Genomic DNA, 12,495 nt, shown 5'->3' with positions numbered 1-12,495 from the left:
AGGGGGGTTAATTATGGTCTAGATACCAAATGGGATCAGCAGCATTCTTTCCCTGCTGTTTTGTGAAAACCAGGCTTAGGCATCTATATTAATTCCTCCGGCACTGCAAAGCACTGCAAATTAGCCGGTTTAAAACAACATCTCTGGTGGTTCAGAAGGTAAAGAATCTGCCTGCAATGTAGGAGACTTGGGTTTGACCCCTGGGTCGGGAAGATCCCCTGGAGAATGGAATGGCTACCACGCCAGTATTCTTGTCTGGGAAATCCCATGGACAGAGGAGCCTGGTGATCTACAGACCATGGGGTCACAAGAATGAGTGACTAACACTTTCACTTTCACTTTATTGTCTAACAGTTAAGGAACTAGAAGTTGGAAATCAAGGTGTTGGCAGGGTCACACTCTCTCCAAAGCTCCTAGGATTCTTCCCCATCTCTTCTAGTTTCTGATAAACCGAGGTATTCCTTGGTACATAGATGTGTCACTGCAGTCTCTCCCTCTGTCCTCACATGGTGGTTCTTTCCCTGTGTGTGTTTATCTCTTCTTATAAGGACACCATCATATTGGATTAAAGGCTCACCCTACACCAGAATGACCTCATCTTAATAAATTACAACCCTATTTCCAAATAAAGTCACATTCTGAAGTACTGGAGGTGAGGACTGCAACATATCTTTTTGGGGAACACAATTCAACCCATACCTGCATCCTAGGCAGGAGGTTGAAGGATTTCTCTAAGAAAATGGACCTAGTCAAGAAGAACAAACCTAAAGATCCTGACATTTGGTGAAGTACAAGTCAAACATCCTTGTTCTTGCCTGATCACCCCCTAGTGATCCGATCCATACATACAGAGCTTCCAATATATTTTTGTTATCCTTCTACTAAATAAACAGTTAGGGACACATTCTATCATGAAAGACAGAGATGAAAAAAAGGAAGTTCAGGTAAATAGAATATGCAGGAAGCAGGAAAAAATCTGTAAGAACCTTTAGAGAGATAACAGAAGTTACAGCTATGACACAAGAACAGATTTCTTAAGAGTACAGTAAGAGATTTAGAAAAAGTTCTTGGAAATAAAAATATAACAACCAGCATTTTAAAATTCAATAGATAGTTTGGAAAATAAAATAGAGGAATTCTCCTAGAAAGTAGAATCAAAATAAAAGATATTTGAAATAAAAGGAAAAAAGGATATGAAAATCAATGAGTGGAACTAATCCAGAGAGTCTAATGTCTAGCAAATAGTTCTGGAAAGAAAGAGCAATAGAGGTGAGAAATTTTTCAAAGAAATAAGTTTTATCTTTGATGCTCTCTACTGTGTTGTTCCATATCCCCAAGTCATTACATCAGTAATTGAGAGATGGTTATTGGAAGCTTACAATTAGTAATGAAAATAAAACAGAGGCAATATTGTAACAAATTCAATAAAGACTTTAAAATTAGTAACCTAAATACAACCACTAAGAATAACTTAGCTGTTCTAGGCACTTACCAACATCACTTGTCTGACTTAGGCATAAATTTAAGCTTTTAAAAATGAGCAGTAACTGGAAATTTCAGAGCACCAAGGGACTAATAAACCAGTCAGATATTCTGCTACTCCTTTTTCTCCATGGCAGTGTATCTCAAGCTTGTCTACACATTAGAATCACTAGCGAAGCTTTTAAAATTCCAAACCCCAGCCACACCTCAGACCACGTAAATCAGACTCTCTTCAAGTGTGACCCGGTTGTTGTATTGTTAAAACTCCTCGGGTGATTCCAATGTACTGCCAAGGTTGGGAATCATTGCTCTATAAAAATCATAATGTCCAACATTCAGATAATACCACATTGGTTTCAGTCTTCTAAAAATAATCTCAGCTTTCTACTTGTAAGATGTACAAGCAGAATTTGATCCTCTACCTTTTTTTAGAGATAGTGTTAGGGAAAGGGAGATTTTCCCTCTCAGCAAGTCACCTGCTTCAAAGAAACGGCTGCTCCAACCCCATATAAAACCTCTCTTTAAGACAATAAAGATGGGCAGGGATAATATCTAATCATAATTCTTTTACCCATGTGAGTTATGTTCGATAAACAAGTCTCTTTCTGCTCTTTAATTGCAATATTAAACAAAAAGTTAGTTTGGTGTGCACAGCAAAGTAATTCAGTTATACATGTATCTATTCTTTTTTCAAATTCTTTTCCCATTTAGATTGTTATATAATATCGAGCAGAGTTCCCTGTGCTATACAGTAGGTCCTTGTTGGTTGTCCATTTTCTTTTCTTTTTTTAAAAGATAATTTGATGTGGACCATTTTTTAAGTCTTTATTGAATTTGTTACAATATTGCCTCTGTTTTATGTTTTGGTTTTTTGGCTTCCAGGCATGTGGAAGCATCTTAGCTTCTTGACCAGACCAGGGATCAAACCTGCACCCCCTGCATTGACAGTGCAGAGTCTTAACCACTGGATTATCAGGGAAGTGCTGGTTATTTATTTTAAATATAGCAGTGTGTACACGTCAATCTCAAACTCACTAACTGCCCCTCCCCCACCCCTCCCCTGGGAACCATAAGTTCATTCCTCTCATTCTGTGAGTTTATTTTATAAATAAGTTCTTTTGTATCATTTTTTTTTTAGATTTCCCATATAAGTGATGTCATGTGATGTTTGTCTTTATCTGACTCACTTCACTCAGTATGACAATCTCTAGGTCCGTCCATGTTGCTGTAAATGGCATTATTTTATTTTTTTTAATGGCTGAGTGATATTCCAATATGTATATGTACTATATCTTTTTTATCCATTTCTGCTGATGGAAATTTAGGTTGCTTCCATACCTTGGCTATTGTAAACAGTGTTCCAATGAACATTGGGAGTTCGCACTTAAAAAAAAAGAACAGTTTTAATGAGATGTAATTTACATACTGTAAAAGTCACCCATTTAAAGTGTATGGTTCAGTGGTTTGGGGTATATTTGCAGAGTTGCCATCATTACTAACTAATTTCAGAGCAATGTAGCTAATGGGTCTTGTTACAAACATAGGGAAGGAGACAGGAAAACATCATTCAAAGTTGCAGTTTGAGTAACAAAATAGGAGTAAATCAAATTATCATCTAAAAGCAAGGATGTCCAGCTAACAAAGTTCATGTCAAACATTAGGCTTGGAGAACTAGCAGAATGAACTGTTGGCAACATTTATTTTATTAAATGACACTGTTGGACATAGAAAATAAATTGCCATCATGTATGCATTCTCACAGATATTTAGCTCTTGAGTTGGTCAAAATTATGTAAGAGCAGGAGGGAAAAGTGCTCTTGGCATATATGAGGGAAAAGTGCTCAAAGACTTCTTGTTCTGTTTATTATTGCAAACCCATGTTCCAAGAGAACATTCTGTTTTAAGTTTGAGGCATCTCACCTTCATCTCCGACTTCCTCTGGACCAGGGAGGAGTGACTGGCTCCTCTCACGTGCATATCAAAAAAAAACAGTCCTCTGCTATACAGTAGGTCCTTGTTGGTTTTCCATTTTAAACATAGCAGTGTGTACCTGACCATCCCAAACTCCTTAACTGTCCCTTCCCCCAGGGAACTCTGCTCAATGTTGAGTGGCAGCCTGGATGGGAGGGGAATTTGTGGGAGAATAGATACATGTGTATGTATGGGTGAGTCCCTTTGCTATCCCCCTGAAACTATCACAGCATTACTAATCAACTATAATTCTGTACAAAATTAAAAGTTTAATTAAAAAAAACCAGTCCTGAAAAACTGTGAGGTGAGAGGAACTTCCCTGGTGGTCCAGTGGTTTAGACTCTGTGCTTCCAATGCACGGGGAGTGGGTTTGATCCCTGGTCAGGGAAATAAGATCCCACATGCCACATGGCATGACCAAGGGAAAATTTTTTTTGTATCTATGAGAAGAGAGAGTTTGTTGTCTCCATTTCCAAGTTTTCTCCACGCAGTAGCCCTGGGAAGCAAGATAGGCAAGGCCGTGGGGATTCATAGATCCTTGGTCCTTGGTTGATTTTCACGTTGTTGCTTTACCAGTGGGAGAAATTATAGGTGTGAGCTGTGTCCATGATACCTCGGAATTCACAGGTACAGTGTATTTCTTTTATTTAATATCTATGCTCACCAAGGAATCCTTTTTCTCCTTGTATACAAGGGCTGTCTGATTCTCCAGAAAGTCAAGTGTCTCTAAAATTTCTGCAATCTGTAGTTCAGTCGCTAAGTCATGTCCGACTCTTTGCAACCCCATGGACTGCAGCACGTCAGGCTTTGCTGGAGACTTCACCATCTCCTGGAGTTTGTTCAAACTCATGTCCATTGAGTTGATGATGCTGTCTAATCATCTCATTCTCTGCTGCTCTCTTCTCCTCCTGCCCTCAGTCTTTTCCAGCATCAGGGTCTTTTTCAATGAGTCAGCTCTTCGCATCAGGTGGCCTAAGGATTGGAGCTTCAGCTTCAGCATCAGTCTGTCCAATGAATATTCAAGGTTGATTTCCTTTGGTATTGACTGCTTTGATCTCCTGGAAGTCCAAGGGATTCTCAAGAGTTTTTGTCAGCACCACAATTCAAAAGCATCAATTCTTCAGTGCTCAGCTTTCCTTATGGTCCAACTCCCACATCCATACATGACTACTGGAAAGCCATAGCTTTGACTAGATGGACCTTTGTTTGCAAAGTGATGTCTCTGCTTTTCAATATGATGTGTAGGTTGGTCATAGCTTTCCTTCCAAGGATCAAGGGTTTTTTAATTTCAGGGCTGCAGTCACTATCTGCAGTGATTTTGGAGCACTCCCCCCCAAAATAAATCTGTCACTCTTTCCACTTTTTTCCCTCTATTTGCCATGAAGTAATGGGACTGGATGCCGTTATCTTCTTTTTTTTTTTTTAATATTGAGTTTCAAACCAGCTTTTTCACTCTCCTCTTCCACCCTCATCAAGAGGCTCCTTAGTTCCTTTACACTTTCTGCCATTAGAGTGGTGTCATCTGCATATCTGATGTTGTTGACATTTCTCCTGGCCATCTTGATTCCAGCTTGTGATTAATTCAGCCTGGCATTTTGCATGATGTCCTCTGCTTGTGAGTTAAACAAGCAGGATGACAATATTGTCACCCTGCAATCTGTACTTGAGTGCTAAGAAATATTCAGGAGACATTAATGGTATGCTATTCCCTTCCCCTTTGTTGGTTTCCCTGTGTCTTGCTCCATTCTCCAGTTTCCTACCTGATCCATGACCCAGAGCTTCAGAACCAGTTCTGAGTTTCTGAGTGTCCTAGGATAGGCTGCAATAAATTGGGGCATTAGAATTCCTCATCTAGGACTTCATTGGTGGCACAGTGGATAAGAATCCACCCTCCATTGCAGAAGACATGGGTTTGATCCCTGGTCCAGGAAGATTACACATGCCATGGAGGAACAAAGCCTGTGTGCCGCAACTACTGAAGCCCACTCGCTTTAGAGCCTTTGTTCCTCAACAAGAGAAGCCACTGCAATAAGAAGCCCCTCCAACACATCTAGAGTGTAGCCCCCACTTGCCACACCTAGAAAAAGCCCACTTGTAGCAATGAAGACCCAGCACAGCCAAAAAAGAAAAAAAAAAGAACTCCTCACCAAGAAGTCTCCATGTTCTTATTTGAGGATGAAGTGAAAGGGATGAAATTGTTCCAAAGACACTGCCAGTTTTTAACTTTACCTGAGCTCCTGGAAAACAGGGGGAATTGGGAAAGTCAACCACACCCGTATCTCCTCCTCACCCACCCTTGTGCATTGTGGGAAACAGGCTCTCTGGAAAGAACTTTTTTTCTCCATATGACTTAGATAAGACTGATGAAATACAGTAAGTAAATTAATTAATTAAAATCTATGCCCTTCCCAGATGATATAATTTTTTATCTTTTCCTGAAGCTCCCTCTAAATGTTATGCCCAACAGACCTTCCAAGTGTCCAAATGGCTCTTGATGCTATCAATGCTTCCATGTGGTTTTGCTCATTATAATGAAATTAGCATAGAGGCCAGGCCCTAGTGTGCACTCATAAGTTTATGCAGCCTGTTCTCAGTCAAGCTCTCTGTTCCCCTTGGTACAACCTCAGTTCTGTCTCACTTCACTTTTTAACTAAAAAAGTGCAGAAACTGAACTACCTCTTCCTCATTATCAGTGCTTGTGCCCTTGCTGATCAAAATGTATTTATCTGATTCCACTGAGTCAATGCACTCTTTCCCCCCTCCAAGTTATTCACAAAAAAATTTTCACCAAGCATGCATCACCATATGAATATGTCTTCCTTTCAAATCCTCTGTTAAGTACAATTTACATCCTTCATAGCTATCCCACTTGTGATATACTAAATATCCTAAATCCAATACAGTAAATTCCCCTTTAATGAATGTTACCTAATATTTACAATAATATTGAGAGCGTGGAAAATGTACTTTCATACCAGAAAATGTGCTTTCTTATCAGCTGATGACACACCAGCTCTATAGGAAGCAAGAAAGGATATGCAAATAAAAAGGTTAGACTGAATGTCAGTCCACACACTGCTTTAATCACCAACTTTGTGGGGAAGAATATGCTCCCTGACCTTGATTTTATACTGAAGGAAATCATGAAAATAAAAACTGTAGTCAGAGATCAGGGTCGGGGAGGAAGGGGACATAGTGCCTCATGCCAGCCAGGCTTCAGGCATCCACGGCAAGGATCAGTGCTCTCAGCTGCTCAGGATCTATCAGCAGACAGAAAACAGCACACTGGTCTCCTGTTGCTGAAGCAAACTTGATTTTGTTTCATTTTTAGAGCTTCAGCTAAACAGCATATATTTTATAATGGGCCTGTGGGGCCTCCCAAGTGGCTCAGTGGTAAAGAATCCGCCTGACAATGTAGGAAACGTGGGTTCGATTCCTGGGCTGGGAAGATCCCCTGGAGAAGGGAATGGCAACCCACTCCAGTATTCTTGCCTGGAGAATTCCATGGGCAGAGGAGCCTGGTGGCTTGCGAAGAGTGGGGTTGCAAAGAGTCAGACATAACTTACTGATTGAATATGTGCTGTTGGTGCTACTTGCCTGCCTAACTATATACACGGTCAGAGGACCCTAACCAGTTGGACCAGTCTTGGCCGAGTTGCTCAGGGTAGTGATGTCCTAGTCTGAGTCAGGCTCACTGGCAAATAGTCCCAGGGCTTGAGATGCAGACGCCAGAAGGATAGAAGGCCAAATGGGGTGGATCCAGACATGTGCCCATGCCGACAGCTGCCTCAGAAAGCAGATTGTGCAATATGGAACAGACCAGAAGGGCTATAAGAAGGACAATCTGATGACTCATAATATGTGTTTGGGAATTTTTTTTTCCTGTAATCTTTTATATCAAAATAGTTTCAAACTTACAGAAAAGTTTCAGTCAAAAAGAAAAAGAAAGAGAGAAAGAAAAGGGTGCAAAGGACTCCCATACAGGCTTCATCTCAATCCCACTTCTGTTAACCTTAAGCCACTTTTACTTTTTTAGCTTCTCTTATCATTATTATTATTTATTTTTTGGACATGTGGGATCTAGTTCCCTGATCAGGGATTAAATCTGCACCCCCTACTTTGAAAGTTCAGAGGCTTAAACACTGGATCACCAGGGAAGTCCCATCTCATATTATCATTTTCCAAACCATTTGAGAGTAATTTGTTTACATAATGTCCTTGGACCTCTAAACACTTCCCACTTCTCATGAAGGCAAAGAAGCGTATCTTCTCTCAGGTCTCTTTCACTGAAGAAAAAAAAATCTACTTAAACTATTATCTTATCATGTGCATTAACTTCACAGATAGTGAAACAAAAGACTATAAAAATCTAAGATTAAGTGTTTCTCTTCAATTTTATATTTTCTGTCTAGCAGTCATGTATTAATAGAATATTATGTAATATTTTAAGCTGTTTTTTACTTATGTTTAAATTTCTAGGCCAAATACTGCATTGAATTGGCTTTTTAAAAAGTCTGAAATATTAGAGTGAAGTCAGGAAACTATGTCAATTACATGATTTTTAAACTTTTTAGACTTAATTTTAGAGCATTTTTATTGGCTTGGTGACTTTTAATTTTGTTATGATTTTTAACTTACAGGGAAGTTTCAAGATGAGTACAAAGATTGTTTATGTACTGTTTACCCAGTTTGTTTTCATTTTCCTGTATTAGATTTCTCATTATCTCCCTCTGTATAAAAAAAAAGTACACTTTTTCACGTATACATGTACAACATGCACTATAGTTTAACAAAAAAGGAAAGAAACCTGAAAATATCAGGCCTTCATTTCTAAATATTTCAGTGTGTATTTCCAAAGTACAAGGACATATGAATAATCAAAATCAAGAAGTGAAACATTGATCCAATGCTACTAGCTAATCCATATTAAAATTCATGCATAGTCCCAGTATTGACCTTTATAGCTGTTTTCCCCCTAGTCCAGGGTCCAATCCAGGATTATGCATTGCTTTTAACTGTCATGTCTCTTCAGTCTCCTTTAATTTGGAACAGATCAATGACCCTTCTTAAAAGGGTTAAAAAAACTATTTTATCTAATGTGCTAGCTTCATGAAAGAGATTCAAAATTGTGACCCACTTTAAGTGTCAATGTGGATATAATTTGTGCTAGTCATTGTGCTATATTCTTATTGGGGATGGAACCATATCCAAAGAACTTTTTCTTTCATGTTGGTATTGATCAAAAGTTGTTATAATTTGTAGTTATTTTTCACCACTTAATTGACGTTGATTGGAAATGTTCTGAAACAGACTTGGGTTTTTTTGTGTGTTTTTTTGCCACATAATATAAATATAGTAATAAAAACAATGTAATAGTTGGAAAAAAACGTAAATATGACAAAACTGCAAGAGGCAAAGTGGTTGTCTGAGGAGGCTTTACAAATGGCTTTACAAAGGCAAGGGAGAAAGGGAAAGATATACATAACTGAATGCAGAGTTCCAGAGAATAGCAAGGAGAGACAAGAAGGCTTTTTTAAATGAACAATGCAAAGAAATAGGGGAAACGACAGAATGGGAAAGACTAGAGATTTCTTCAAGAAAACTGGAGAGATCAAGGGAAGTTTTCATGCAAAGATGGGCACAATAAAGGACAGAAACGGTATGAATCTAACAGAAGCAGAAGAGGTTAAGAAGTGATGGCAAGAATACACAGAACTATACCAAAAATGTCTCAATGACCTGGATAACCATGATGGTGTGGTCACTCACCTAGAGCCAGACATCCTGGAGTGTGAAGTCAAGTTGGCCTTAGGAAGCACTACTAAAGACAAAACTAGTGGATGTGATGGAATTCCAGCTGAGCTATTTCAAATCCTAAAAGTTGATGCTGTTAAAGTGCTGCACTAAATATGCCAGCAAATTTGGAAAGCTCAACAGTGTCCCCAGGACTGGAAAAGGTCAGTTTTTGCCACAATCCCAAAGAAGGGCCAAGGAATGAGAATGTTCAAACTACCACATGATTGTGCCTAATTCACATACTAACAAGGTAATGCTCAAAGTCCTTCAAGCTAGGCTTCAGCAGAACATGAATAGAGAACTTCCAGATGTACAAGCTGGATTTAGAAGAGGTAGAGGAACCAGAGATCGAATTGCTAACATTCACTGGATCATGGAAAAGGCAAGAGAATTCCAGAAAAACATCTACTTCTTGTTCATTGACTGTGATAAAACCTTTGACTGTTTGGATCACAACAAACTGAAAAAGTCTTAAAGAAATGGAACTACCAGACCACCTTTCCTGTCTACTGAGAAATCTGTATGTAGGTCAAGAAGCAACAGATAGAACGGGACGTGAAACAACTCACTGGCTCAAAATTGAGAAAGGAGTACGTCCAGGCTGTATATCGTCACCCTACATATTTAACTTATATGCAAGTAATTAGCCTCCAACTAATAAAAATAAATGAAAAAAATAATAAAAAAACCTGTAACTTATATGCAGAGTACATCATGCGAAATGCCAGGCTGGATGAATCACAAGCTGGAATCAAGATTGCCAGAAGAAATATCAATAACCTCAGATATGCAGATAATACCATTCTAATGGCAGAAACTGAAGAGGAACTAAAGAACCTCCTGATGAGAGTTAAACAGGAGAGTGAAAAAATCGGTTCAAAATTCAACATTCAAAAAACTAAGATAATGGCATCTGGTCCCCTCATTTCATGGCAAATAGAAGAAGGGAAAAGGGACAGATTTTAGTTTCCTGGGCTCTAAAATTTCCTGCAGACAGTGACTGCCTCCATGAAGTTACAAAACCCTTGCTCCTTGGAAGGAAAGTTATGAGCAACCTAGACAACATATTAAAAAGCAGAGACATTTCACTTTGTCGACAAAGGTCCATTTAGTCAAAGCTATGGTTTTTTTGGTAGTCATGTACATATGTGAGAGTTGGACCATAAGAAGGCTGAGTGCCAAAGATTTTGAATTGTGCTATAGAAGACTCTTGAGAGTCCCTTGGACTGCAAGGAGATCAAACCAGTCAATCCTAAAAGAAATTAGTCCTGAGTATTCATTGGAAGGACTGATGCTGAAACTGAAACTCCAGTCCTTCGGCCACCTGATGCGAAGAACTGACTCATTGGAAAAGACCCTATGCTGGGAAAGATTGAAGGTGGGAGGAGAAGGGGATGACAGAGGATGAGATGGTTGGATACCATCACTGCCTCAGTGGACATGAATTTGAGCGAACTCCAGGAGAGACTGGAGGACAGGGAAGCCTGGCATACTGCAGTCCATGGGGTCACAGAGAGTCAGATACAACTTAGTGACTGAACAAAAGTGCAACTAGTATGTATATCTTCAAGTACATACTTTAAAAAGATCAGCAACAAGATGTATATGAGAAAAATTATAAATCTCTGATAAAAGAAATCAAAAAAGAACTAAATAAATGTAGAGATATTTCATGTTCATCATTAGGAAGACTCAAATTGTCAAGATGTTTATTTTTGTTCAGTCACTTAGTTGTGTCCGACTCTTTGTGACCCTGTCGACTGCAGCGTGCCAGAAGTTAGTTCAGCCCAATTTGATCTGTGGGTTCAACACAGTCTCAATCAAAATCTCAGCAAATTATTTTGTGGATATCAATGAAGTGATTCTAAAGTTTATATAAAGAAGCAAAAGACTCAAAACAACCAACACAATATTAAAGGAAAAGCACAAAGTCAGAGGACTGCATTATGAAAGAATAAATGAACAGATCAATGGAATAGAATTGAGAGTTCAAAAATAGATTCATACAAATAGAGTCAGCTCATCTTTGACAAAAGAACAAAGACAATACAATGGAGAAAAGATCACCTTTTTCAACAAACGGTGACAAGCAGCGAGGTATCCACATGCAAAAACAGAAAAGTTTCCAGACACAGAACTTAGAACTGTGTCAAAAATAATAAATCAAAATGGATCATAGAACTAAATGTAAAATGCAAAACTATTGATGTCAAACTCCTAGAGGGTAGCATAGGAGAAAATCTGAATGACCTCAAGCATGGTGATGACTTTTTTAGAAGCAATACCAGAGACACAATCCATGAAAGAAATAATTGATAAATTGGACCTCATTAAAATTAAAAACTACGCTCTGCTCTGTGGAAGAAACTGCCAAGAGAATGAGAGACAAGCCATAGACTGGGAGAAAATACTTGCAAAAGACTTGCCTAATAGAGGACTGTTATGCAAAATACACAAAGATTTCTTAAAATGCAATAATAAGGAAACAGCCTGATTTTAAAATAAGCCAAAGATTGGAATAGAAAGCTCACCAGATACCTCACAGATGGCAAATAAACATACAAAAAGATGTTCCACATTGTATGTCATTAGGGAAATGCAAATTAAAATAAGTGTGAGCTCACACAACACACCTAAAACCCCAAACACTGACAGCACTAAATGCTTGTGAGAATGTGGGGCAACAGGAACTATCATTCGTTGCTAGTGGGGTTGCAAAATGGTACAATCTCTTTTGAAGACAGCCTGGAGACTTCTTTTTTTTTCATTACTTTTTTTTTTTCGTTTATTTTTATTAGGTGGAGGCTAATTACTTTACAATATTGTAGTGCTTTTTGCCATACATTGACATGAATCAGCCATGGATTTACATGTGTTCCCCATCCTGAACCCCACTCCCACCTCCCTCCCCATTCCATCCCTCTGGGTCTTCCTAGTGCACCAGCCCTGAGCACTTGTCTCATGCATCAAACCTGGACTGGTGATCTGTTTCACAGTTGATAATATACATGTTTCAATGCTATTCTCTCAGATCATCCCACCCTCGCCTTCTCCCACAGAGTCCAAAAGTCTGTCCTATACATCTGTGTCTCTTTTTCTGTCTTACATATAGGGTTATCATTACCATCTTTCTAAATTCCATATATATGCGTTAGTATATTGTATTGGTGTTTTTCTTTCTGGTTTACCTTACTCTGTATAATGGGCTCCAGCTTCATCCATCTCATTAGAACTGATTCAAATGAA

This window comes from Muntiacus reevesi, chromosome 4, assembly GCF_963930625.1.
Source record: "Muntiacus reevesi chromosome 4, mMunRee1.1, whole genome shotgun sequence".
Lineage (NCBI taxonomy): Eukaryota > Metazoa > Chordata > Mammalia > Artiodactyla > Cervidae > Muntiacus > Muntiacus reevesi.
This window is presented reverse-complemented; position numbering follows the sequence as displayed.